The following is a 27,368-nucleotide window of genomic DNA, read 5'->3' on the forward strand; positions in this document are numbered from 1 at the left end:
ATTGAGCCCTGAGGAACACCGCTGGTGACCAGTCGCCAGTCAGATGTAGCCTCATTCACTACAACCCTTTGAGCCCTGCCCTTCAGCCAGTTCTTCACCCAGCACACTGTGAACCTGCTCATCTCACAGTTGGACAACTTGTCCAGAAGGATGCTGTGAGGGACAGTATCAAAAGCCTTACTAAAATCCAGAAAAACTACATCCACTGCCTTCCCTTCATCCACTAGGTGGGTGACCTTATCATAGAAAGTTATCAAATTAGTTAGACAGGACTTTCCCTTTGTGAACCCATGTTGACTGTGCCTGATGATTGCATTCTCCTTTAAATGCCTTTCAGTAGTACCCAGTATGATCTTCTTCATAATTTTTCCAGGTATTGAGGTTAGACTAAGAGGTCTGTAGTTTCCCTGGGTCTGCTCTCACGCCTTGTAAATTGGAATAACATTGGCTAGCTTCCAGTCAGCAGGGACCTCCCCAGACTCCCAGGACCTTTGGTAGATGATCGAGAGGGGTCCTGCCATAACATCTGCTAGCTCCTTCAGTACTCTGGGGTGAATCTCATCTAGCCCCACGGACTTATGAACATTCAGCTGATACAACTGCTCCCTTACAATTTCAGCATCCACAAATGGAAAGTTCCCACAGTCGTGGTCCTCCGACTCAGAGGACGAGGTAGTCCAAGGTTTGTTGGTATTATTAAAGACTGAGTGAAAAAAAAGCATTGAATGCCTCTGCTTTTTCTTTATCTGTATTTGTCAGGTGACCATCTTCAACAAATATCAGTCCAATGTTTTCTTTAGACCTCCTCTTGTTATTAACATACTTAAAAAAGCCTTTCTTGTTGTCTGACACAACACTGGCCAGTTTCAACTCTCTTTAAAACTAAAAGAGGGTAGATGTAGGTTAGATATAAGGAAGATTTTTTTTATGATGAGGGTGGTGAGACACTGGAACAGGTAACTCAGATTTGTGGATGTCCCATCCCTGGAAGTGTTCAAGGTCAGGTTGGATGGGGACTTGAGCAACCTAATCTAGTGGAAGATGTCCCTCCCCACAGCAGGAGAGTTGGAACTAGATGATCTTCAAAGTTCCCTTCCAATCCAAACCATTCTATGATTCTATGATTCTGTGACATAACTTTATTGGTGCTAGCATTTCACCAGGTCTAGCGACAACTTCTTGTAGGGAAAAAAATTGGTATTTTTTTTTTACTTAATTACCATAAATTTTTTAGTCAGGCACCTGCCCCCACCCCCCAAATAGAAATAAAATAAAGACCTTGGGATTTGTTCCATACATACATCTGCATATTCTCTTTTTTTTTTTCCCAGCCAAGGAATCCCCATAGATACAAATGACTGAGACAGCTTGCCCCAACCTTTGTACACAAGTTGAGATACAGAGAACAAAAGCAGCCTCTACATACTGAAGGGGTAAGCACATTTTAAAATCTTGCCCCCCCCTTCCCCCAATCTTGTCCTCGCAATACAAAATGTAGTTTGTATGTCTGAACATGTCACCTACATAGATGGTGCTAATTCATTAAACATTAACGTAACTGATGGATATGCTGACATGTAACATATTAAAAGTTACAGAATTACAAATAGATGCAATATTAGCCACAGAGCGACAGAATTATGCTGGCAAGACACAAACATGATAGATAGAGTTTACTTTTTTTTATAGCCTTAGAGCATTATGACTGTAACGGGAGTACTATTACCAGTAGGAAGACAGAGAGTCTGGGAAAAATGTTCTTAAAATTTCATCTTTGTTTAAAACTTCAAAGACAAAGTTTCAGTCCAAATGTTTTTTTCCCCCAAATATGCAGTTAAAAAAGATTGTTTGCCTTTTTTGCAAAAAAAACCCCAAAACAATTTAATCATGTATGGTACTACATTTGTGAACTCATTCTTCTGTGGCACAGCACAGGACTTAGGTCCTCATTATTATTTACTGTAAAAGATCAAAGTAGACAGAAAATCAATCAGTTGATCAGGCGTGGGTTTGGGGTTTTTTTTTTTTTGGTCAGTGCTGTTAATTCAACTACTGCATACAGTATCTGTTCTCTTTCATCACCTATATAACATATATATAAAAATGTTGCAAAAGAAATGTGACGATTGGCACCTTTACTATTTTTTCTGTGAATTTGTAAATAATGGGAAATGTGTCTTTTTTTTCTTGAAAATGACTGAATCGATTCAATTCATATTTTAGCAAAAAAAAAAAAAATCTTGACTGGAAGGAAATGTGGAAAATTTGATCTTTCAAAGACAGAAGTAAAAAAAAAAATAGTATATCCATGAAAAAGATTCAAAGAAGTGTTTGTCCAATCTTAATTTTCCATGCAGTAGGGTAAAATTAAATTTCAGCCCATATACATCTCGCATCTTTTTTTTAAATTGTAGTTGGAAAGACAAACGATGCCCTTCTTGATAAGCATTTCCATCTTCTTTTAAAGTGATTTGATTATTTTGTTCTAATACAGAGGAAGCTGCTGGTATTATTGACATATGAGCTTCACTGTCCTTTTCTTTTAAGGTTATTTATGAATTATGATATTAGACTGATATAGGATTCATATCACCAAGCAAAACATCTCCATATACTTGCACATTTTTAAGTTGGGCAAGTTTTGGATTTTTGTTTTTATTCTATGACTCACATCATAGCTGGCATTAGAGCTCAATATTTAAGTATAGAGCTTATATCTGGACATTTTTCCACTGGTTTTAGGGCTGTTCATTTAACAGAATTAGGACCATGATGTCTCTTTTGACATGATGCAAGTATGGACAAATACCATTTGAAATATTTTGGCCTGAGAGGTACCTATTTTAGAATATTTCTGCCATAGGATCATGCTCTAATCTGTTATGTAGCTACAATACACTGGATATTTGAAATCAAAACCAGTCTTACTTACAAATACATAGAACTATGATGTTTCCTATCAGTCTTCTCATACTTCACCTATATTAGACATAAAGTAAATATACCAGTGATTAAAAATTCATGTGGCATCAGTTGGAAAACTCAAGATGAAAAATACTTACTAATGTACAGACAGCATGATGTTTAAAAAACACACAGATGCCATCTTCTGTTATGCTAAATATTGGGTTTTAATCATCAGTCATAACAATAAAATAAAATGGAAATTAAAATCTATGATATAGTTGCTATAGCACTGTACATTATAAATCCAAATTAGAAGATGCTTTGATAAATCTTACGGTATCTAGATGCATTACAATGGCATTCAAGTGGTTAAACATTAATTTTTTTTCTTAAGAAAATATTAATTTTGTTTTTGGCTCCTAAACACACTTATACTTACTGGCAGAGCCAATATTACCTGATGTTGGCTTGACGAAACACTAAACAGTGAAATGTTCAAGGAAAGTCTGTTCCAGTCTCATCTTAAAGTTCCTATGGTACTTAAAATGCAACATTCTAGTGTAATTGCTGTTTATTTCTCTTAATTAGTGTGTTGTGCTATGGCATACTTACTGTTTTAAGGGATTGCTTTCTATAGAATATTTATCTCATTGTGGAGGGTTGACTTTGGCCAACTGCCAGATGCCCATCCAGCCACTCTCTCACTCCTCCTCCTCAACAGGATGGGGAGAAAATAGGATGAGAAAGCTCATGGGTCAAGATAAAGACAGGGAGATCCCTTACCAAATACTGTCACCGGCAAAACAGACTCGACTTGGGGAAAATTAATTTAATTTATTGCAAATTAAAATAGGTAGAAACAAAGACAAATTAAAACAACACTTTCCACTGTGCCCCCCTCCCCTTTTTTTTTTTTCCCAGGCTCAGCTTCACTCCTTCATTCCCAACTCCTCTAACTCCTCCCCCCTCCCTGAGTGACACAGAGGGGATGAGGAATGGGAGGTTGTGGTCAGTCCATAACAGTTCTTCTCTGCCACTCCTTCCTCCTCACACTTTTCCCCTGCTCTAGTGTGGGTTGTCTCCATAGGATACAGACCTTGAGGAAAAACTGCTCCAGTGTGTCCTCTGCATGGGCTGCAGTCCTGCAAGAAACGTCCAACTGCTCCAGTGTAGTGTCTTCCATGGGCTGCAGGGGAATCTGCTCCAGAGCCTGGAGTACATCCTCCCCCTCCTTATACACTGAACTCGGTGTTCACAGGATTGTTTTGGTTTTTTTCCCCCTCCCTCTTTACACTGCTGTGCAGCATTTTGCCCTTTCTTAAACATGTTTTCACAGAGGCAGCACCAGCTTTCCTGATGGACTCAGCTTTGGAACCAGCTGTGTTCAGCACAGGGCAGCCCCTGCTCCCTTCTCACAGAGGCCACTCCTGTAGTGCCCCTCCCCAACCTTGTCATGTAAACCCAATACACTCATAGAGGATTCATAAACCTCCCTGTTAATTAGTATTTAGAAACTACTTTGTGGGCCTTGGTTAGATGATGTTATAGACTTGCAAATTAGTGTTATGACTGTAATGCTTTGAAAGGTTGAGAAATCTAGCTTTTATTACTGTATGTTTTATTGGAATATACAAAGTAGTTCTTCCTATTAAAAAGAAAAATGCATTTTTACCCTACAGTATCTGTTAAATAGTGCTTTATTTTGTGCTTTTCAGCTACAGTCTTATCCAAAGCCCACTGGAGCACCTAAGAGTCTTTCCACAGATTTCAACAGCCTTTGGTTCAGGCCCCTGTCACAGTCTAAAGGTTTATCCAGCCTGCAGGCATGTAGAGATTGCGACCGTGGGTTCATAGGATTCCATAATACACAAGGACATGGAGGCTTTTAGTCTCTAAATTTTTCTACTTTATTACAGATTGCCACAAATACCACACAAATCACCACTAGCAAATATATTACCACAAAAAACTCACTACTAACAAGTATACCTATGATTAATAAAGCAAATATATATATATCAAGCTATTACAAATTATTATCAGCAACCAGTAATACAGTATCAATCAATACTATGGCAGCAATCAATAATAGCAACAATCAATCATACAGCAACAAACAGTATTATACCAACAATCAATAGAATCATAGAATCATAGAATGGTTTGGGTTGGAAGGGACCTTTAAAGATCATATAGTTCCAACCCCTCTGCTGTGGGCAAGAACATCTTCCACTAGATCAGCTTGCTGAAAGCCCCATCCAACCTGACCTCGAACACTTCCAGAGATGGGGCATCCACAACTTCCCTGGGCAAACTGTTCCAGTGTCCTACCACCCTCATTGTAAAAAACCATCTTCTTTATGTCCAATCTAAATCTGCCCTCTTTCAGTTTAAAACCATTGCCCCTTGTCCTGTCACTACAGGCCCTGGTAAAAACTCTTGCCGTCTTTCTTATAAGCCTCCTTTAAGCATTGAAAAGCCACAATAAGGTCTCCCAGGAGCCTTCTCTTCTCCAGGCTGAACAACCCCAACTTTCTCAGCCTTTCTTCATAGGAGAGGTGTTCCATCCCTCTGATCGTTTCCATGGCCCTCCTCTGGACCTGCTCCAGTAGGTCCGTGTCTGTCTTGTGCTGGGGACCCCAGAACTGGATGCAGTACTCCAGGTGGGGTCTCACGAGAGCAGAGTAGTAGGGGAGAATCACCTCCCTCGACCTCCTGGCCATGCTTCTTTGGATGCAGCCCAGGATATGATTGGCTTTCTGGGCTGCAAGCACACATTGCCAGCTCATGTCCAATTTTTCATCCACCACTGAGCTTGGTGTCATCTGCAGACTTGCTGAGGGTGCACTCAGTCCTACTGTCTATGTTGTTGATGAAGATATTAAATAGTATTGGTCCCAGTATGGACCCTTGAGGGACACCACTCCTTACTGGTTTCTGCTTGGACATTGAGCCATTGACTAACTCTTTCAACGTGGCCATCCAGACAATTCCTTATCCATCTAACAGTCCACCTGTCAAATCTATATCTCTCCATTTTAGTGGCAAGAATGTTGGGGGGACCATATCAAAGGCCTTATAGAAGTCCAGATAGATGACACCCGTAGCTCTTCCCTTGTCCGCTGATGCAGTTACTCCATTGTAGAAGGCCACCAGATTAGTCAGGCATGATTTGCCCTTGGTGAAGCCATGTTGGCTGTCTCTAATCACCTCCGTGTCTTCCATATGTTTCCAAAAGAACCTGTACTGTTGCTTTAATAAACTGTGCTGCTCATTAATCTAGTCGTGATAGTTCATTAACGCAACCAATCTCCCTAAGTCTGGTAATTCTCGTGCGTTGAATGCGGCTAAGCCGAGAGTGCAGTGTGCTATAAGTGCATCTGTCATCATGATAGTTCAGCATATTGAACACGACTGGACTTATAGCGCTGAATTGGACATTACTCAGAAACTAAACCTAGCCACCCCCAGCCCCTCTGACATCTGAGGATAAGCTGGAATGCAAGGGGGTTTATTTTCTGCCAAATTCCTTTACTCTTTAATGCAACATACGGCAGGCAGGCTCGCATCCAAATCCCCAAGCTGTCTGATGCTGCGAAATCAGAGACAGCATCTGTAATATGCCTGACAGAAGGTTCCTGTCATCGCAGGATCGAGCAGGCTTGCAGCAGGGATGGGGAGAGCCAGCCCCAGGGCCTGCCAGGTGCTGAGGGTCCCAGATACCACACCGAGCTGTGGCAGTTCACCGTGGCGCTGGAGGTGGGAGAAGGGTGGGAGCCATGGCCAGCCCCTGCCCCCCACATCCCACTATAAATCTGTGTGACTTCGCTTGCACCATCCCTGCCCAGCTTGCCTCTAGCTCTGCCCTTATCCCTCTCTTGTCTCTATTTCATCATCTTCAGAGAAGCACTCTGTTGTTTCACAGGCTGCATCACTGTTATTAAGACCCATCCGGTCCATACACTTTCTACACCTTTTTTGAGGATCCAGCAATCAGCAGTCACATTTTATATACCAGCACAGAAATTCATTTTTTCCACAAAGATCCAACATAGTTTCCTGATTCCTATTAAATATTTAGTTAACTTTTGTGACTGCTATAAAGCAGAACAGGATTCAAAGATCCAAGCAACCAAACAAATGCACTACAACTTCTCTGCCCTTTTAAACCTCAGGCTAACATTTTCCAACATCCCAATGCCTTCAGGGACTCTTAAATTTTATAAGTGACATTTTCTCCACGAACTAGCACCAGTACAACTAACAGGCAAAGAAAATTACTTTGCTTGCAGACATCTGAAAAGAAATAAACAACCTGAAAACCCACAATAAGATGGTTTGGATCTTAAGTAAAAGGAAGGGAAGGGAGAAGAACAACAGGGCACTAGAGGAGAATCTATTTAGCAAGCAGCAGTGAGAGCAGAAGGCAGAAAGTAAGTTCAGCATCTGTATGAAGTACAGAGGGAAAAGCAGCATCAAAGCAGAAAAAGCTCCTTTTCAGACAAATGTTACATGATCTGCAAGGGAGGGTTTCAATGCTTTGCAAGAGAATTTCTAACCCACAAGATTCCATACCCAAGGCACAATTTAAAAATAACCAGCTACAGAAACTGAATCTCCAGAAGGTACAGTCTGATACCATCTCAAAAAATACAACATCGGAGTTAAAAGATCAGGGATTTTGTTCATTATTGTCAAAGATACTTAGGAAGAAGCATTTGGACACTTACCTTGCCTATCCTTAAAGTAGCTCAGAAAGTGTCCAAAAGGCTTTGAACAAGGTACAAACATGCTGCAAAAGATTTTATCCATCATTTCTGCCCCAGCCGTGTCTTGCACTTTCTGCGACCTCCACCATGCCTAAATGAGCCCAAAGCTTCCGGATGGACTTCTGTGGCTCAGCAGAGCCTTTCCCAAAAATGGTGAAACTTGACTGTGTGGGAGACAGGATTTCCTCCAGCAGGGCTGTGACTCTGCAGCTAACTCTCCCAGTGACTAAGGACAACCAGAAAGCTGCTGTTCTTGACCCTGTTTTCTACAGCAAGCACATGGCAACCCTTCCCAAGCACAGCCCTTCCTGCCCACGCTTCCCTCCAGGAGAGGACAAGGGAGCAAACACATGACAGATGTTTGTCAGCCACTATATGCCTCACGGTGCTGCACTGAGGAGTGCAGTGTCAGGTCCTCAACAGACTGGTGTAGCTGCTGCTGCAACAGCCTGTTACTGGTCTCAAAGTTCAGTGTAGGGAGCAGGATTGCAGCTCAGGACTGCTTCAACAAGGAAGCTTCTGACAGATTGAGGTCTCTGGGACCCAAATGCACCCTGGCTGGCCCATGGATGTTCTTCCCACTCTGTACTTCTGTGTATGTGCTGAATGACTGAAGTGATCTCTCAGGTGAGGATACAGTGGCCTCCTTTACTCCTGGGATGTCAGAGGTTAATTAGACTTTTTGCCCTTCTTGCACTGGGCCGGGTATGCAAGGCAGGGCTGGTAGCAATAAAAAAGTAGGAGAAAGCTGGGGCTGGAGAGGAAGGTCCTCTGTGCAGACACTGCACTGACCCAGTATGAGATGCAATTTGCTTGTGTTACCCTAGAGATTTTGTGCTAAATGATCCTCACCATCAGGTTTCTGCTCTATTATCCCTTCAGGCTACACTCTCCCACTTGCCTGCTCTCATCCTGATGCTCCTCATCCCTAACTCCTGTCCAGCCTCCTTGGTTTTAGGTGTCTGTTGCTCTCCTTTCTTCTCCAAATTTCTGTTTCTCCTCTAGAGTTATCCCCTAACAGTATCCTCATGGAGCTGAATGAGATTTTATCACTGAACTACCCCCAGCAAACACCTGTTTTGTGCTCCTTAGCAGTGAAGGCAACAGGAAGGGCATCGAGCCTGTTCTGAGACAGCTGATCTTTATTCTGACCTTGATAGCAACTTGCTGTCTTGTCTTTTTCTTTTATTTCCTTTGCATCAAACTCTTCGTTTGCCTGAAGCCAAAGGCACAAAATATTATGTGAAGCAGTAACATCTCAGAGGCCAAGCAAGCTGCAAAAGCTGTTTGTCTGACTGCAGATGACAGATTTAGGAGACTGCCTGTCATCAGAAATGAAACAATGTGCTGGTGTGACAGTGGATTATGAGCAAAATGCTTTTTTTTCTCCTAAGTGCAGTGAATACAATCAGCTTCCTGGAAAGGCCTTTTTTTTGTGGAGCTGTGCCCAGCAGCACAGAGTGGGGTGGAGAACAGCAGGTCATGCTGACTTTAAAGGGATTTTTGTAACTGAATTCATTTACTTCCATCAGCAAAACAAGACCTTGGTAAGTCTGGGGTAGCTTCGTGAACTGCTAAGATTCACTGTAGATGTATTTAAGGGCTTAGATTAGAACACAGACAGTAGAGATGGAGAAGGGATCACACAATTACAGAGCAAACTCCAGCGAGAGACTCAGGTTTGTTTTATCTGGTTTACATTTGAGATGGGACTTTCACAAATTCTACTGGGGAACTATTCTGCAAGATGACACTCCCTCTAGTTTTCTTTGGCAATTTGCAGACTATTACCATGCTGCCTTGTCCTTTTTGTCCTAACCAAGAGCATCACATTTAACCTGAATGGCATTTGGTGAAGAGTTAGCAAGCAGCAGCCAGCCCTTTCTCCTCCCATGCACGAATATAAGGCAGAAAATAATTCTTCAGGATGCCATCTGAAGCTCCATGGTGTCAGCAACTCAGGGAGGCCAGATCACAGTCAGTAAATTAACAATGAACCAAGTTGCTTTTCTAACCAGTGATCTCTCCATAACAATTCCAAACCATGTGCACATGGGCAAGCCTGTCACAGCTGAGATTTGCTCTAAGCAGAGCCAAAAGAAATGTTCCCTTTGCAGATCTTAGGGTCAACACTCTGCAGTGGGAATTTAGTCAGTAATTCTGAAGGCGAGCAAGTAAAAAAAAAAAAAAAATTCCAACCCTCTGCAGCAGTATTGGCTCTGTACTAGTCTCAGCAGCAAGCAGAAATAAAGTCCTTTTGGTTTGATGTGAAAGTGAACCGGAAGCACACAGTGGAAACAAATTTGTTGAATAAGATGTGTTTTAGGAGGCAGACTGAACAGCAGAAACAAACATTGACACAGCAGATAGTTTCAGTTATCAATCCCTGTTTCTGAACTGCTCCAGCTTCCAAATGCTTCAAACCTAAAATATTTAGTATATCCCAGTGATGAAAGGTAAGCACTTTTCTCAGCTGCAAATAAACCCTAATCATAATCTTTTTTTAAAAAGAAGGGAGAAAGTAAGAACAAAGCTCAAAAGCTGGCAAAGGGAGAGGCTCTATGCTGAGAGCCCCTTCCCAGCAGGGGGCCACATCTCCCCAGAGGAGGCTGCTCTTGTGGGCTCTGTGTGCTAAAGGCTAGTCAAGCTGTCCCACTTTGGCCACCCTGATTAACATCCAGAGCAGAGCCCTGGGATTGAGCCACTGGCTCGAACAGATACCCTGTCCAGGGACTTGCTTTCTAGGAGTACTCAGTACTGGAGATGATGGAGATGTGAGGCTTTTGCTGACTATTTGGAGCATTGTTTTGATTAAAGCAGTGTGGTGGGTTGACCCTGGCTGGACACCAGGTGCCCACCAAGCCACTCTATCCTGCCAGCAAACCTGCTCTGGCATGGGCTCCTCTCTCTCCACAGGGTCACAGGTCCTGCCAGGGGTCTGCTCCAGCACGGGCTCTCCACAGGGTGTATTGGGTTTGTGTGGCAAGGTTTTGGTAGCGGGGGGGAGCTACAGGGATGGCTTCAGTGAGAAGCTGCTGGAAGATTCCCCTATGTCCGACAGAGCCAATACCAGCCAGCTCTAAGACGGACCCGCCGCTGGCCAAGGCCAAGCCAATCAGCGATAGTGGTAGCGCCTCTGTGATAACATATTTAAGAAGGAAAAAAAGTTTCTGGGACAGACAGAAACGGCAGCCAGAGAGAGGAGTGAGAACATGTAAGAGAAACAACCCTGCAGACACCAAGGTCAGTGAAGAAGGAGGGGGAGGAGATGCTCCAGGCACCAGAGCAGAGATTCCCCTGCAGCCTGTGGTGAAGACCATGGTGAGGCAGGTTGTCCCCCTGCAGCCCATGGAGGTCCATGGTGGAGCAGATATCCACCTGCAGCCCATGGAGGACCCCATGCCAGAGCAGGTGGGTGCCCAAAGGAGGCTGTGACCCCGCAGGAACCCCGCGCTGGAGCAGGTTCCTGGCAGGACCTGCAGATCTGTGGAGAGAGGAGCCCATGGAGCAGGTTTTCTGGCAGGACTTGTGACCCTGTGGGGGGCCCACGCTGGAGCATTGTGCTCCTGAAGGATTGCATGCCGTGGAAGGGACCCATGCTGGAGCAGTTCATGAAGAACTGCAGCCTGTGGGAAGGACCCATGTTGGAAAAGTTTGTGGAGGACTGTCTCCCGTGGGAGAGACCCCACGCTGGAGCAGGGGAAGAGTGTGATGAGTCCCGCCCCTGAGGAGGATGAAGTGGCAGAAATAACGTGTGATGAACTGACCGTAAACCCAATTCCACGTCCCCCTGTGCCGCTGGGGGGGGTTGGTAGAGAATCCAGGAGTAAAGTTGTGCCTGGGAAGAAGGGAGGGGTGGAGGGAAGGTGTTCTGAGATTTGGTTTTATTTCTCATTACCCTACTCTGGTTGATTTGTAATAAATTGAGTTAATTTTCCCCAAGCTGAGTCTGTTTTGCCCGTGACAATAATTGGTGAGTGATCTCTCCTGTCCTTATCTTGACCCAGGAGCCCTTTGTTATATTTTCTCTCCCCTGTCCAGCTGAGGAGGGGAGTGATAGAACAGCTTTGATGGGCACCTGGCATCCAGCCAGGGTCAACCCCCCCACACAGGGTCACAGCCTCCTTTGGGCACATCCACCTGCTCCGGTGTGGTGTCTGCAGGTGGATATCTGTTCCACCGTGGACCTCCATGGGCTGCAGGGGAATCTCTGCTCTTTTGCCTGAAGCACCTCCTCCCCCTCCTTCTTCACTGACCTTGGTGTCTGCAGGGTTGTTTCTCTCCCATATTCTCACTCTTCTCCTCTGGCTGCTGTTCCACAGCAGGTTTTTTTTCCCCTTCTTAAATATGTTATCATTAAAATACACATTCATCACACAAACTTCACAATCTTCACTCACATCAACAAGAAGAATTCCCCACACCAAAATCAAAACAACATCATCACAACACTGAACGGAAGCAGACAATTTACACACAATCCACCCCTCGTCCCTTCACTGCAATTACAACAACATAAATTCCCCACAGTCATTCTACTCTTCACTCTCTAGCAATGTTCAGTCCATGTTTTGCCCATTACCTCTCCCAGTTACTATCCTTATCTCAAATTCCTCAAGCCCCACATTGGGCGCCAAAAAGAACTGTGGTGGGTTGACCCTGGCTGGATGCCAGGTGCCCACCAAAGCCACTGTATCACTCACCCCCACAGCTGGACAGGGGGAGAGAAAATATAATGAAAGGCTCATGGGTCGAGATAAGGACAGGGAGAGATCACTCACCAATTGCCATCACGGGCAAAACAGACTCGACTTGGGGAAATTAGTTTCATTTATTGCCAATCAAATCAGAGTAGGATAATGAGAAGTAAAACCAAACCTTAAAACACCTTCCCCCCACCCCTCCCTTCTTCCTGGGCTCAACTTCACTCCTGATTTCTCTACCTCCTCCCCCCACCCCGAGCAGCACAGCAGGATGGGGAATGGGGGTTGCGGTCAGTTCATCACACGTTTTCTCTGCCACTCCTTCCTCCTCATACTCTCTTCTTCTTAAATATGTTATCACAGAGGCGCTACCACCGTTGCCAATTGGCTCAGCCTTGGCCAGCAGCAGGTCCATCTCGGAGCTGGCTGGCATTGGCTCTCTCGGACATAGGGGAAGCTTCTAGCAGCTTCTCACAGAAGCCACCCCTGTAGCTCCCCCACTACCAAAACCTTGCCATGCAAACCAAATACAAGTAGGGTTTAGCCTAAGCCCACAAAGGCTTCTGCCCAGCACAACGTGGCAGGTCTGGCACAGTTTCCCAGGAGCTGACTCCTTTTAAGCTGGTGTTCACAGCCAAAGGTGGAGGCCTGAATTCACTGACCTGGAAGACCATTTCTGGTTCTATGTTCCTGTAAGACCTAAGGTTTCAGCGACTGTATTAGCCGCATTGCATGGCATGCATATACATTCACATGTCTATGTATGTGTTTATTCCTTTCTGGCTTTGGATCTTAATCAATTGGTAGAAAGGAATTAGAATCATAGAATCATAGAATCATAGAAGCATTTCGGTTGGAAAAGACCTTCAAGATCATCAAGTCCAACCATTAACCATGCCCACTAAACCATGCCCTGGAGTACCCTGTCCACTCGCTTTTTGAATACCTCCAGGGATGGTGAATCAACTACTTCCCTGGGCAGCCCATTCCAATGTTTGACAACCCTCTCAGTAAAAAAATTTTTCCTAATATCTAACCTAAATCTCCCTTGCCTCAACTTGAGGCCATTTCCTCTTGTCCTATCTCCAGCCACCTGACAGAAGAGACCAACACCCACCTCACTACAACCCCCTTTCAGGTAGTTGTAGAGAGCAATAAGGTCTCCCCTCAGCCTCCTCTTTTCTAGACTGAACAACCCCAGATCCTTCAGCCACTCCTCATAAGACTTGTGCTCAAGGCCCCTCACCAACTTGGTTGCCCTTCTCTGGACACGCTCAAGCAGCTCAATATCTTTCCTGTAGTGAGGGGCCCAAAACTGAACACAGTACTCGAGGTGCGGCCTCACCAGTCCCGAGTACAGGGGAACAACCACCTCCCTGTTCCTGCTGGCCACACTGTTCCTGATACAGGCCAGGATGCGATTGGCCTTCTTGGCCACCTGGGCACACTGCTGGCTCATATTCAGCTGGCTGTCAACCAGCATGCCCAGGTCTTTCTCTGCTGGGCAGCTTTCCAGCCACTCTTCCCCAAGCCTGTAGCGCTGCATGGGGTTGCTGTGACCGAAGTGCAGGACCCGGCACTTGGCCATGTTAAACTTCATACAATTGGCCTCAGCCCATCGATCCAGCCTGTCCAGATCTCTCTGTAGAGCCTCCCTACCCTCAAGCAGATCGACCCTGCCTCCCAACTTGGTGTCGTCTGCAAACTTGCTGAGGGTGCACTCAATCCCCTCATCCAAATCATCAATAAAGATATTAAACAGAACAGGGCCCAACACCGAGCCCTGGGGAACACCACTCGTGACCCGCCGCCAACTGGATTTCACCCCATTCACCACTACCCTCTGGGCTCGGCCATCCAGCCAGTTTTTCACCCAGTGAAGAGTGCACTTATCCAGGCCACGAGACGCCAGCTTCTCAAGGAGTATGCCATGAGAGACAGTGTCAAAGGCCTTGCTGAAGTCTAGGAAAATAACATCCACAGCCTTTCCCTCATTCACTAGGCAGGTCACCTGGTCATAGAAGGAGATCAGGTTGGTCAAGCAGGACCTGCCTTTTGTAAACCCATGCTGACTGGGCCTGATCCCCCTCTTATCCTGGACTTGCCATGTGAGTGCTTTCAAAACAAACCATTCCATAATCTTTCCCGGTACCGAGGTCAGGCTGACAGGCCTGTAGTTCCCCGGATCCTCCCTCCGACCCTTCTTATAAATGGGAGTCCCATTGGCAAGCCTCCAGTCCTCTGGGACGTCCCCTGTTGACCAGGAACGCTGATAGATGATAGAGAGTGGCTTGGCAAGGACCTCTGCCAGTTCCCTCAGTACTCTTGGATGGATCCCATCAGGTCCCATAGATTTGTGGGTGTCCAGATGGCGTAGCAGGTCCCTAACTAATTCCTCGTGGATTAAGGGGGGTATGTTATGCTCTCCATCCTTACCTTCCAGCTCAAGGGGTGGAGTACCCTGAGGATGACTGGACTCACTATTAAAGACTGAGGCAAAGAAGGCATTAAGTACCTCAGCCTTTTCCTCATCACTGGTTGTTACGTTCCCTTCTGTATCCATTAAAGGATAGATATTCTCCTTGGGATTCTTTTTACTGTTAACATATTTGTAAAAACATTTTTTGTTGTCCCTTACGATAGTGGCCAGATTTAGTTCTAGCTGAGCTTTCGCCTTTCTAATTTTCTCTCTGTATGATCTAAGATCCCTGTACTCCTCCCAAGTTGCCCGCCCTTTCCTCCAGAGATTATAAACTCTCCTTTTTTTCTTAAGTCCTAGCAAAAGCTCCCCATTCAGCCAGGCCGGTCGTTTTCCTCGGCGGTTTGACTTGCGGCACATGGGAATAGCCTGGTCCTGAGCCATTAAGATTTCCTTTTTAAAGAATGTCCATCCCTCCTGGACCCCTTTGCCCTTCAGGACCGTCTCCCAAGGGACTCTCTCAACCAGTGCCTTGAAAAGGCCAAAGTTAGCCCTCCGGAAGTCCATAGTGGTGGTTTTGCTGACCACCTTCTTTGCCTCACCAAGAATTGAAAATTATACCATTTCATGGTCACTAAGCCCAAGACGGCCTTGTCGTGGTTTCAGCCCAGCCGGTAACAAAGGACCACGCAGCCACTCGCTCACTCCTCCCGCCCCCCTCCGGTGGGATAGGGAGGAGACGGAGGAGAGAAAAGAAAAAAAACCTGGAACCTCAAGGGTTGAGATAAGGGCAGTTTACTGGGACAACACAAAAGAAAAGGTTACAACAACAACAACGGTACTAATGAAAGAATATACAAAAAAAAAGTGATGCACAGTGCAACTGCTCACCACCCGGAACCCGACGCTCCGCCACCGAAAATCGAGAGAGAGCCCTCCCCCCGGCGCGCTCCCCATTTATATACTGAGCATGATGTCACATGGTATGGAATAGCTCCTTGGCTAGTTCAGGTCGGCTGCCCCGGCTATGCCCCCCCCCCACCTCCCAGGTTCCTGTAAAAATTAACTCTATCCCAGCTGAACCCAGGACAGGCCTCCAACCATCACACCTCCCACCAGTCCTTCCCTGTTCGTAAACAACAGGTCTAGCAAGGCTCCTCCCCTGGTTGGCTCACCCACCAGCTGTGTCAAGAAGTTATCTTCCACACACTCCAGGAACCTCCTAGATTGTTTACTCACTGCTGTGTTGTATTTCCAGCAGATGTCTGGAAAGTTAAAGTCCCCCACAAGGACAAGGGCACACGATTCTGAGACTACTGCCAGCCGCTTGTAGAACGATTCATCCGTCTCTTCAACCTGGTCAGGCGGTCTATAACAGACTCCCAGCACAATATCTGTCTTATTGGCTTTCCCTCTCACCCTCACCCATAAGCACTCCACCTTGTCATCAGAATCGTGTAGCTCTGAACAGTCAAAACATTCCCTAACATAAAGAGCCACCCCACCACCTCTTCTACCTTGCCTGTCCCTTCTGAAGAGCTTGTAGCCATCCATTGCAGCACTCCAGTCATGGGAGTCATCCCACCATGTTTCCGTGATGGCGACTAAGTCATATGTATCCTGCTGCACAATGGCTTCCAGCTCCTCCTGTTTATTGCCCATGCTGCGTGCGTTGGCATAGATGCATTTGAGCTGGGTCATCGAATCCACCCCTAACATCGGCACGCTGCCCCCAGGCTCATCTCTGGTGCACCTAGTTTTATCCCTTGCCCCCTTCGAACCTAGTTTAAAGCCCTTTCTATGAGTCCTGCCATCTCATGAGCAAGGATTCTCTTACCCCTTTGAGACAGCTGGACACCATCTGTCGCTAGCAAGCCCGGTGCTCTGTAATTAGAAATGTGTAATTTAAAACAAGCCACAATTTTCCATTATTTACACTGCAGTAGCACTTAATACATGGAAGACAACTGCTAAATTTATAAGAAGCCATAGCGATGCTCTTTAAAAATATGGGGGCCAGTATCAGACAGACAAACTCATTCTTAGGTAACAAAATTAGAAAATTTATATTATACTATTTTGCTCTTAATAATGGGCTATGTTACATTGGCTTTGTTTTATGCAAACTTACTGAGATATTACTAAGTCACTGAAGAAGAAATGGCACAAGAAAAGAGCTGTCAGGCTGCTTTACTCACATCTCATTTTTCTTCCATTGTGAAATGGCTGTATTGTTTCAAAAGGAAGGAGCCAGGCAGTCCAGAGAACAAAAGCTCTTAATTGTCCAGGTGAACTTTGTTACTTTTCTAATTGCTCTTCAAAGTCACAGTCTTGCAGTCTCTACAAAACTGAGGACTGCACAGGGTGGTCTAGACAAAGACCAGGCTTCCGACTAGTTGGGGTGCTGGTGGGGGATAATAGAGCATCTTTGAACTAAATCTGAGAAACAAGGCATCGCTTTCTAGAACCATTTAATGCTGGATGAGGAATAAAAATCCAGTGTCTCAAACTAACAGATCATCCTTCATGTCCCTTTTCCTCCCATCAAATGGAGAGAAAACCTTTTCTAAACCTTGTTGTCCCGATCCAATGTTGGGGAAGGTCTCGATATGATCCCAAGAGCGAGATTAAGACACAAACGAGGTCAAATGCCGTATACCCAAAACAGCTTTTATTATCAAAAGTATCAAAAGCAGAAAATAGTAGCGATAGGATAGAATGGAAGAAAAGGCAGAAATCAAGCAAGCAGTCGGGATAGAGTTGCTAGGATAGTCACCACCATGGATCCAGCGGTGTCCCGTTGGTCCTCAGTCTTCAATTCTTCGGTGGTGGGTGCACACCACAGCTTGTCTCCATGGTTTTTTTATAGGGCATATTTCGATGATGCATGCACATACGTACTGTTCATGCACTGTTCATGCGCTCCAGGTTTCGTCTATCACACGACCTTGGTGTGATCAACACCAGAAACCAGTACCTTATCTCAAAGACTACAGTTTCCATGAGAATGGTAGTCTCCACATTCTTTGCTGGCTCTGGCCTGTCTCCTCCCCTGGATGCCTCTGTGGCCTGATCCTTTTGGACAGAGGAGTGCCCTGCTTAAACAAGCCATCTCTGGGATAAGTGGTTCATCACAGCAAACAATCCTTGAGACAAATGGCTTGAGATGACAGTCCAAGTCTCTCACACCTAACAATCTTTGAGACAAACAGCTCGAGATAACAATTCAGTCTCTCACACCACCCTGTGGCTCAAAGATTACTTTGGGACCCATGGTGGTTTTGAGAAAAGATAGCTATATAGAAAAGGCCAGAAAAGAGCATTTCATGCAATCTGTACTACCGACGGCGTGGTTCGACACACAGCGCGAAATTGTTTAACACCATCAGGTGAAACAGTAGTTACAACTTGCATATTAGTTACAACATGTCGAATCAATTGTATAAAATTAACAATCTTCCCACTGTCATCAATTTTTAAATGACAGTTAGAATCATTTAGTTTACCACAAACACCTCCTTCCTCGGCTAGCAGGTAATCGAGAACCATGCGATGTTGTAATATTGCTGTTCACATTTGTGTGGCTTGATCTGCCAATAGATCAAGGGCACGGGCTGTCTCATTGGTAATGGTCTCTAGGACAGCTTGTATGTGATTTAAATTATAGATAGGTTCTCGAGCACCGCAAACCCACTCGTTGGGGTTCCAGGTGGCAGGTCCATAATGTTGTATTATATGTTGAGGGGTCCACTTGTCTTTGCCCCAGGTTTGACAACTTCCACCTGCTATAGAGGTATCAATGGACCACCGATATCGATTGAGATCATCATATACCTCTAACACCCAGTCCATACCCTTCATCCTCCGGGAGCAGAAAAAACAAGGGGTGAATTACCCCCACATAACACACTCCAGTCCAATTTGCTGGTAGCAGTTTGTAGGCATGTTGGCCACACACCCAATAGTGACCCTTGAAGGCTTGGGCACCATTTTCAAACAAACCGGTAGGTGTCCGTGGTGATTGGAAATATGTTGAATTACCTACTCCTAGAGGATGATCTGATGGACCGTTCATCAACAACCTGTCCACGGTTTTTCCCACTTCTTCTGTGGTGCCCCAACAGATAGGAAGTCCATCTGGACCTATGCTCAAATGTCCCTGACAGTGGTCTTTATTATCACTTGACCACCAAATTTGAGTCCCATCAGGGAGACGAGAATATGTTTTATCAGTGAGTCTGCATTTCCAGGCACCAGAACCGCAGTGCCAAAAGCAAGTAACATTAAGATGGTTAATAGACTGATTAGTTGTCGTGGTTTAACCCCAGCCAGCAACTAAACACCACGCAGCCGCTCACTCATTCCCCCCCACCCAGTGGGATGGGGGAGAAAATCGGGAAAAGAAGCAAAACCCGTGGGTTGAGATAAGAACGGTTTAATAGAACAGAAAAGAAGAAACTAATAATGATAATGATAACACTAGTAAAATGACAACAGAAATAATGAAAGGATTGGAATGTACAAATGATGCGCAGTGCAATTGCTCACCACCCGCCGACCGACACCCAGCCAGTCCCCGAGCCGAATCCCTGCCCCCCCACTTCCCCGTTCCTATACTGGATGGGACGTCACATGGTATGGAATACACCGTTGGCCAGTTTGGGTCAGGTGCCCTGGCTGTGTCCTGTGCCAACTTCTTGTGCCCCTCCAGCTTTCTCGCTGGCTGGGCATGAGAAGCTGAAAAATCCTTGACATTAGTCTAAACACTACTGAGCAACAACTGAAAACATCAGTGTTATCAACATTCTTCGCATACTGAACTCAAAGCATAGCACTGTACCAGCTACTAGGAAGACAGTTAACTCTATCCCAGCTGAAACCAGGACATTAGTGGAAGACCAAAAATGGGAAAACTGTTTCCTGTGCCCTGTTTGATTCACCCAGGCCAGCGAGGTACAAAATTTGGAGAACTGGAACTCAAGAGGCGACAATATGCCTGGTCGTCCCTTTCTGGCAGTGACACAGCTGCCCCATGGTTTGAACAATCAATCGGTCTACAACCATCAGTGAGGCAATGGTTGTCATAAGTATAGGTCCAGTTGCACTTGCTATTTCCCACAGGAATACCATCTTTCTGTGTTCTGTTCAGACAATATTCGTCTTGGACTGGGTATTGTATTGTCCAGGGCTGTATGTCTTCACCCCCAATAAGAATCATTTTTGACCTCGCTGTAATTACTCACTAACCATTCAGGGGAAATAGGGACAGCAGTCCCTGGCCAGCTTTCCAAACCTAAGGGCCCAGCACATAGCCAACAATTAGTCAGATAAAGTGTTGGCCACTTGCTGGCCTAGAGCCACAAATTCATTTTGCCAATCCAAGCCAAAGAGGGGGCACAGGAGTTTCCCCAAATATTAAAGGCGGCGACAGCGGTCGACCAAAACAACGTCTGTGGTAGTATGCCAAACATCCTATAAATATTAACAAAGCAATCACTGACAAAACCACACAAACAATCAACAGCTTCACATATTCCTTCAGGCAGGCTCCAGAGACTTCACCTGAAAGAGAAAAGAAAAACAGACTCGGTTCGTCCTAAGGAACTGGAAGCAAATTGTTATTAGAAGGATGGAATAATCCACCTGGTGTTGATTTTATGTTCTTTTCCATGAGCATCTTTTGCTTTCCAAGCATATTTATTCATCGGGGTTTCCAGTACCAGAGGTACGGCTCCCACTGTGGGGAGTTCAACTAAGACTGGTTGGCCCGGAAAATGTGATGGATTTCTGGCATGATCCAGGCCATCTGGGGCTGGCATAATGGTTGGGACCTTTGGGCAAAATGCTGTAATTTTCGGGCACCCATTCACTCCCCAACGACTGTTAACACTAGTCACCGCATCCCGTAGCCGTTTGGCCCATCCAGGCTTATGCGGCTTGAGGAAGCGTTTCAGTAGGCCATTCGTTCTTTCCACAATTCCGTTTGCCTGTGGATAATACGGAGTATGGCATACCCACGAGATTCCTTCCTGGTGTTGCAAATATTCTGGTAAAGAAAAAAATTTAATCACATAAAAGAGTTTGGTTTGATTAAGAAGTAGAAAATTGTGAAGCATAGGTATGGGAGTGTTAAGTTTGAAATGTACTTGACTCACAAAGCTCCTTGCAACGTTCCCTGGAAAAAAGGTAAGGCACTTCTTCTTTGGAATTTGTTTGGATAGCCTGCCCGTAAGGCGCGGCGAAAGCTTCGGAGGGTTGGGGCTCAGAGGGTACCCGTCTGCTTTGGAAGCCTAGGCGTCTGCCCGTAAGTCATAAGCGAAAGCTATTGCTGGGTTGGACATTTGTGTATTTGGGACAATTGTCATTTGCATTTGTTTGGTATTTGGTATTTGATATTTAAATGTATATAAGTATAATGGCATCAGCAAAATTGTTTAAGAATAAGAGTGTAGGAAATATAGCTGCTGATGAAAAGATACCAAAACCATCACTGTTGGGATGTTTATTGGCACATTGGGGTGAATTGCAGGAAAACTGGTAAACAAATGGAACTTTGAGTTATAATACTATATTGCAATTAATGTTGTTTTGTAGGAGAGAGAGTAAATGGAGTGAAGTGCCATATGTAGATTTGTTTCTTTTAAGTGAAAGTATCTGACGAGGACCGGAGGGGAGTCTCCCAGCAGAACCTCTGGTTGCAGCTAAACTGGGAGAACAGAAAATTGAATTTGAATTGACACTAGAGTCACCTTTTCAGTTTTAAATACCTTAGAGGGAGAGTTAAGTTCTGAAGAAATTGGTGGTGTTGGTGCAACAAGTGAATGAGAAACTAGACCCTTCTTTAAATCTTTAACAATGAAATTAGGAAAGCAATGGGTCACTCATCAGTTTCTGTATTTGCCAAATTCTCTTAAACTCCTGCTAAGGAGAGATTTATTTGAGAATTTAGAGGCAGAAATTAAATTTTAAAATAGAGAGATTAAAATTTTAATTCCAGAAACTAAACATATCGAAGCAGTGGCTTTGTTGTTACAGGATGGTTACTGAAAGCAGAAGATCATACCAGTCAAAGTAAATAATGCTGTAATTCCAATCGTCTGGACTGGGAAGTTCCTGGTAAATCCAAAAAGCAGAACCTGTGAGAATTGATTTAAAGCCAGGATCAGACCCGTTAAGAATTAAACAATACCCCTAAAACTGGAAAGTCGGAAAGGGTTAGTACTGATAATACAAAAATTTCTAAAGTACAAATTGTTAATAGAATGTGAATCCAAATATAACACCCCAATCTTGCCTGTTAAAAAGGCTAATGGAAAAGATTACAGGCTGGTTCAAGACCTCAGAGCGATAAATCAAATAGTACAAGATATTCATCCGGTAGTAGCAAATCCTTATACTTTGTTAACAACCCTAACAGAGAAACAAGAATGGTTCACAGTGTTAGACTTAAAAGATGCCTTTTTCTGTATTCCCTTGGATCCCAATAGTCAAGAACTTTTTGCTTTTGAATGGGAAAATCCTGAGACTGGGAGAAAAACACAATATACATGGACAGTCTTGCCTCAAGGCTTTAAGAACAGCCCTACCATTTTTGGAAATCAATTGGCACGAGAATTAGAGATTTGGAAGAAAGAAAATAATCAAGGAATCTCGTTGCAATAGGTGGATGATCTGTTAATTGCAGCTGAGACAGAAGAACAATGCACAAGGTTAACTATTAGCCTTTTGAACTTTTGGGGAATCAGTGGATATCGAGTGTCAAAAGAAAAAGCCCAAATAACCCAGAAAGAAGTAACTTATTTGGGTTTTGAAATCCTGAAAGGACAGTGACATTTAGGAACTGAGAGAAAGGAGGCAATTTGTCGTCTCCCTGAACCTAAGACTCTAAAAGAATTGCGAGCATTTCTGGGAATGGTTGGGTGGTGTCGCCTGTGGATTGCAAATTATGGCTTGCTGGTCCAACCTTTATAGGAGCAGCTCAAAACCTCAAACAATGGATTTATAGATTGGATTGATGCCAGGAAAGCTGCTTTCAAAGAACTAAAACAGGCTCTAATGGAGGCGCCAGCCCTAGGCCTGCCAGATCTCACAAAGACATCTGAACTCTTTACTCATGAAAGAAAAGGTATAGCTCTGGGTGTCCTGGTCCAATATCTGGGACCAAGTCGGCGAGCTGTGGCCTACTTCTCGAAGCAATTAGACAATGTGAGTCTGGGATGGCTTGGCTGTCTGAGAGCCGTCGCTGCAACTGCGCTATTGATCCAAGAAGCTCGTAAGTTAACCCTAGGACAAAGAATTACAGTGAGAATTACATCTCCCCGAACCTAAGACTCAAAAAATTAATTATGAGCATTTCTGGGAATGGTTGAGTGGTGTCACCTGTAAATAATAAATTGTGGCTTGCTGGTCTGACTTTTATACGAGCAGCTCAAAACCTCAAACAATGGATTGGACTGATGCCAAGAAAGCTACTTTCAAAGAATTGAAACAGGCTGTAACAGGGGCACCAGCCCTAGGCCTGCCAGATCTCACAAAGGTATTTGAACCTTTTACTCGTGAAAGAAGAGGTATACCTCTGGGTGTCCTGGCCCAATATTTAGGGCCAAGTTGGTGAGCTGTAGCCTACTTCTCGAAGCAATTAGACAATGTGAGTCTGGGATGGCCTAGTTGTCTGAGAGCCGTCGCTGCAACTGTGCTAATGATCCAGGAAGCTCGTAAGTTCACCTGAGGGCAAAGGATTACTGTGTATGTTCCCGATATGATAACTATTGTGTTAAAACAGAAAGGGGGCATTGGTTATCCCCTAGTAGAATGCTGAAATACCAAGTGGTGTTGCTGGAACAAGATGATGTTTACTTAAAAACTACTACCATTGTTAACCCTGCTGTGTTTTCAACAATTGATCAAGTTGAAGGAGAACTGAAACATGACTGCTTGCAGACAATCGAAGGAGTTTACTCCAGCCAACTGGATCTCTGAGATGCGCCACTGAAAGAAACAGATTGGGAACTATATACCAATGGAAGCAGTTTCATCCATGAAGGAAAGCGTTTATCAAGATATGCAATAACTACTACTGAGGAGGTAATTGAATCACGAGCTTTGCCTTCGAATATATCTGCCCAAAAGACTGAATTGATAGCTCTTGCTCGAGCACTGAAACTAAGTCAAGAAAAACAAGTCAACATTTGGACAGACTCGAAGTGCTTTTGGAGTAATACATACACATGGAGCAATATGGAGAGGAAGAGGACTGTTATCTGCACAAGGAACCACCATTCAGCATGCAGAACAAATATTGAAATTGTTAGAAACCATCCAAAACCCAATAACAGTCACGATAATGTACTGTAAAACACATCAGTTAATGTAAAAGGAACTAGGCCTTAAGCCTCATTGTTTTAAGACTGTTTGCTTTATTGCATAAGACTATTCATATTAGACATATAACTAATGATTAGAAATTGGTTTAGAGAAGATTAATAGAATGCAGGTGCATATAAAACAATATCTAGGAGCTGCAGAATTGTTCTATGAGACTCCCTCTTCATGGCTGGCTTAAAATCCAGTCAAGCTGAATCAACAGAGAAAGGATCATACATCTTAGACCCAAGACATGAGAGTAAGTGATTAACTTTAGAATAAGATAAATTAATAAAATAACCTGAGTAGTTTTCTTGGAGACCCATAGATACCTTTGAAATGTAAGAAGATAAGTGATGATGGAGACCGAAGACTTTCTGCCTGTGACCACCAATCCCAGAAGAACTGAGACATGAGAATGGAGAATAGATGAAATAAGATGATGGATGATAACGATATGAAAACAGAGAATTGACTGGAAAATTACAGAGACTTCAGATTGGGACAATGGGTGGCAAAAGGGTATATAAGATTTGGAAACTTTTGGAAGTGCGCCATTCACTGCGGTGGTGGCCCAACTCTGAGTTGTTAATAAAGCAAACCTAGAGAAACCCACGTTCTTAAATTCTTTAACAGTTAAGTAAGACTGTTCCTGAAAGAGGCAACCGATTGGCTAATAAAGCTGCTAAAGAGGCTGCAGAAAAAGGCATCCTAACACTAGTTTCAGAGAAAAGTGTAAAATCGTCTAAAGAAACTCCAAATTATAATGAAAAAGATGAAGAATTAATTATTAAATTACAGGCTAACAAAATGAAACAGGATAGGCCGTAACACCGATAGGTCGAATAATAGTCCCACCCGCAATGATGAGAGAAATTGCCCGAGCTGAACATAACAAAGTATATTGGGGAACAGAAAGTAAAATATGACAAAGATTGTTTAAACAATTATAAGCAGATGTGAAATTTATATATAAAATTTTTCCCAAATCAGTATTAAGATTATCTTTGGAATTATTAAATAAGGAAATTTTTTTAGGAGAATATTAGCAAATTGATTTTATAGAATTGCCTTGAAAAGAAGGATATATCCTAGTTTTAGTTGATTTTTTTTTATTGGGTGGCCTGAGGCTTTCCCTTGTCGCACCAACAAAGCAAGAGAAGTAGTTAAAGTCTTGCTCAAAGAGATAATACTAAAATTTGGGATGCCTGTAAGAATGTCATCTGACAATGGCCCTCATTTTATAGCAAAGATTATGAGACAAGTTGAGCAAAGTATTACCTATAGATTGAGACTATCACACCCCATATAGACCACAAACAAGTGAAAAAAAAAAAAAAAGAATGAACTATACCCTCAAGCAACAGTTGAGCAAAATTTGCCAGAAAACCTCACTCACATGGATTAAAGCATTACCCATGGCTCTATTAAGAATCAGACTATAGCCAGAAGAGAAGAAATATTTAAGTCATTATGAAATGTTATATGAAAGACCATATCAAGAGTCTTATGTTTTGAGTATTTTGAGTGCCTTTGGAGATATGTTTTTAAAAGGTGTTATGATTTTTTTTAATAAATTCTTTTTAAGAATTTTGTCAGTATGTCTCCACAGCTGGGCCCTTAGAATTGGACATAGCAGCGCATCCCTTCTGACCAGGAGATTGAATATATATAAAATCACTGAGAAGTGGAAAGAACCGTATCAAGTCATTTTAACAACACTTACAGCAGTAAAGGTCTGGGAAAAGAACCTTGGCTTCATTATTAAAGAATAAAGAAAGCACCAACAGGAACTGGAAGTCTAAAGAAACTGGCCCTTTGAAATTGAAAATCTATAAATAAGTTCGATGTTATCTATTTGGGAAAACAATTGTGTAAAGTTTATAATATTGGGGCTGCTATGAGGAATATTGTTAAGGGCAGTAATCTTTTTGTGTGTTATAGGGTTTAAGTATTTTTTTTTGAGGGGTTCTAAACATAAGATAAACAAAATGAAACTATTATTGTTAGAGCTATTAATTTTGATATTAACCGTTTTTGTAATTTTGATTAAGAAAAAAAAAATCTAGTTTTATAATTGATTTAAAGTTTTGTAAAGACACAAAATTTAACCTCAATAACTGCCTGTCTTCCGATTCCAAAGTCAGATGAAAATCTAGTTCCATGGAGAATATTGACATTGAATTTAACCAAAACTTGAGAAAAGATGTAGAACAATGAGAATCATTTTAGCAAATTAAATTGGATGGATTTAAAAGGCAAATTTTTTTTTAAATTTGAAAGAAGGAATTCTAGCATTTTGAATTATAACATTACCAAACCATCCACCTCATGGACAAAAGAATTAATTTATCGCCCTTCGGGAGAGACTTGTACAAATATCCCTTGGGGCTGCCAATTGCCAAAACCATAGAGACAAGTGTAAAAAGGAACTTGGGATCATATTTAAAATATAAAATGATGTTTAGAATTTACTGGAGTTCCAGGATCCTTGTTAGATCCACCCAGAGTCAGGACCATCTATGGAAATTTAGATTGATTTAAACAAACAGAAAAAAATCACACATCCTAAATAGAACTGTATGAAAGTTTAAACTTGTAAATCCTCTGTAACCCAAAAATCCAAAGACTTTATCTAGTAGCTAAAGCTCTAAGATGGGGATGTATTTGTAGAAATTATAATAATATTTTAAATTATATTTGGCCCCCTTTTAATAATGGAAAAATTTAACTTGGAATTGACTGTATTAAAGGACAGGTGAAAAGTTTAAAGTTAACTGTTTGGGTGAATAGTGATGATATATGATCCACTCACCTTTTTATGAAGGACAAAAACAAATAATGGACTTTAGACTTAATAACTCTATCCTCTCTCTGGAAGAAATCTCCCTTGTGGCCTCGATGGTAGAATTGGGTAAATCGAAAAGATGATACCTGGCAATTGCCAAGTATTAGAACTAAAATAAGATGGGTATTAAAATCTATATTTTTACCACAGATAACAACTCTTCAAAATAAGATGACTCTTCACAATCTTTCATTCCAAGTAGAAACATTAGCTAATGTTATTTAAAGTGGGTTAAGTAAACTCAATGTATAAATATAAGCTATTAGTAAAATGACATTGCAAAATTGATTAACTTTAGACTTATTATTATTATTAAAAAACATGGAGTATGTAGATACATTAGACTTTTAAATTATTTA

The 27,368-nt window shown here is 43.1% G+C and overlaps 1 long non-coding RNA gene across 1 annotated transcript; it reads right to left on the reverse strand.

The window, feature by feature from the left end:
- Positions 1-21,756: 21,756 nt before the first annotated feature.
- LOC128136259 (uncharacterized) lies at positions 21,757-27,127 on the reverse strand. Its single transcript, XR_008233302.1, has 3 exons — positions 26,977-27,127; positions 26,637-26,681; positions 21,757-21,934 (listed from the first exon to the last, which is right to left on the reverse strand). It is a non-coding gene; the product is annotated as an uncharacterized LOC128136259 (long non-coding RNA).
- Between the last annotated feature and the right edge of the window lie 241 nt (positions 27,128-27,368).

Source organism: Harpia harpyja, chromosome W (assembly GCF_026419915.1).
Source record: "Harpia harpyja isolate bHarHar1 chromosome W, bHarHar1 primary haplotype, whole genome shotgun sequence".
Classification (NCBI taxonomy): Eukaryota; Metazoa; Chordata; class Aves; order Accipitriformes; family Accipitridae; genus Harpia; species Harpia harpyja.